We start from the raw sequence: 1,627 nt of genomic DNA on the forward strand, positions 1-1,627 counted from the left end.
CTTTGACTCAGGCCTTTTTTGGCATGCCAAAGGCAAAGCCATAGCATTTGTTTTGGCTTCTCTTATTATGGGAATTGTGCAAGGGCATGAAATGAATGCTATGATAGAAGGATGACGAGAGAGGGGATTTAAGGGTTTTCATAATCTAAGGGTGAGGTTGTCACATCTCCTTTGGCGCGTCGAGTGAATTTTCACATTGTTAATATATTAGGCTTTTGGTTTTTTTTTTAAATAAAAAGAGGAAGAGACTAATGTGCGAGGGATATCGTGATGAGCATGCTCATCACGAGACCATGCATGCACATGTGCTATGAGGAGTGTGTGTCGAATGCTCAAAACGAGAGGAGCGTTCTTACTTCGTTGAGGAGAAGAGAGGGACACGAGAGAGAGGAGGGGTGAATAATATTACTCTATAAGAGATCTTCGGCATTCCTCTCCTCTCTAACCATCCATTTCATTACCCAGCCTTCCTTTCTTCCTTCCTTCCTTGTCCATGGATCGCGTCCCTACCAGCTTCCTTATTCTTCTCCTCTTGGTTTCAGCTGCAGCACCTCATGTCGCATCATCCCCTCCTCATCGCCTTCATCCCTCATCCTACGATGCTCTCCTCGCGGAGTTAGATACTACTGTTTGTATGATCAACGATCTTTTCATCGTTTTCTTTGATCCCGTTGCGTAATCGAGAAACTTAGAAGAGTGTGTCCCGCTTAAGTTGTCAGTCGCCGTGCTCCAAAAATGACTTACTTGTTTGATGTGCAGGCCTCATCTGCACCGTCCTTACTGCTGAAATTTGCTGCTCGACCGTCCAAAAATGCTGCGAAGACGTGGACGGGCTCATCCGAGCCGAACCCTCGGGCTTCCGTTGACGTGAGTTGGGTTAAAGGCAGTGGTGCAACTCACAGATCATGCGATATGTTTCGCGTATATTTACATCGAAGGAACAAAATGGGATATGTAGTAAGCCGACAGACGAGCAATAAATGAAAAACGAGTGCTGTTACAGCCTGCTTTTTGTCTGTTGAACGACCAAGCTGTGGACATTGTGAAATACGTTTTTGCAGACTGTTTCAGCTTAAGTATATAAGGAGGTGGTGCTGTCTGCACTTGTGGTGAAGAAAACACACTGGAAAAGTAAGGAGAGAAAATTTAAGGAGGTGGTGTGTCTGCGCTTGTGGTGAAGAAAATACACTAGAAAAGTAAGGAGAGGGGGAATCCATGCCTGTGATAACACGGGCATCTGACTAGACGTCATTATTTTTAGTGCTTCCTAGTTTCGTAATCTCTCGTGCTAACAAGTGAGACCACAGTCGTACAGTTGAGAGAGAGAGAGAGAGAGATGAGAGAGAGAGAGGCTGGAAACTACATCGCGTAGAGAAGTATGAGACTCATCTCTCTAAGTCATCATCCATATCTTACTCAAAAGATTGCAGTCTTTCTATGTGAAAACAAGGCAGCACAACCATTAAGTCCCCGTATAAGAAAACTGTAAAGCGCCACTCTTCTAAACAACTCATCTAGCGAATCCCTATCCATGGCTTGTTAATTGCTTGCATTAATTCCCCATTAATCGCTTACGTTTCGGAAAAGTGTGCAAAGAATGGGAATGGTACAGACCAAGTTAGTAGAG

General features: G+C 44.3%; 1 long non-coding RNA gene across 1 annotated transcript; it reads left to right on the forward strand.

The window, feature by feature from the left end:
• Window positions 1-441: 441 nt before the first annotated feature.
• LOC147895229 (uncharacterized) lies at window positions 442-1,016 on the forward strand. The gene is made up of 2 exons (XR_015541950.1): window positions 442-632; window positions 760-1,016. It is a non-coding gene; the product is annotated as an uncharacterized LOC147895229 (long non-coding RNA).
• The last annotated feature ends 611 nt before the right edge of the window (window positions 1,017-1,627 follow it).

The sequence above is a fragment of the Dipteris shenzhenensis genome, chromosome 13 (assembly GCF_047967505.1).
Source record: "Dipteris shenzhenensis isolate YYH24624 ecotype China chromosome 13, Dip_SZ_1.0, whole genome shotgun sequence".
NCBI classification, from domain to species: Eukaryota; Viridiplantae; Streptophyta; class Polypodiopsida; order Gleicheniales; family Dipteridaceae; genus Dipteris; species Dipteris shenzhenensis.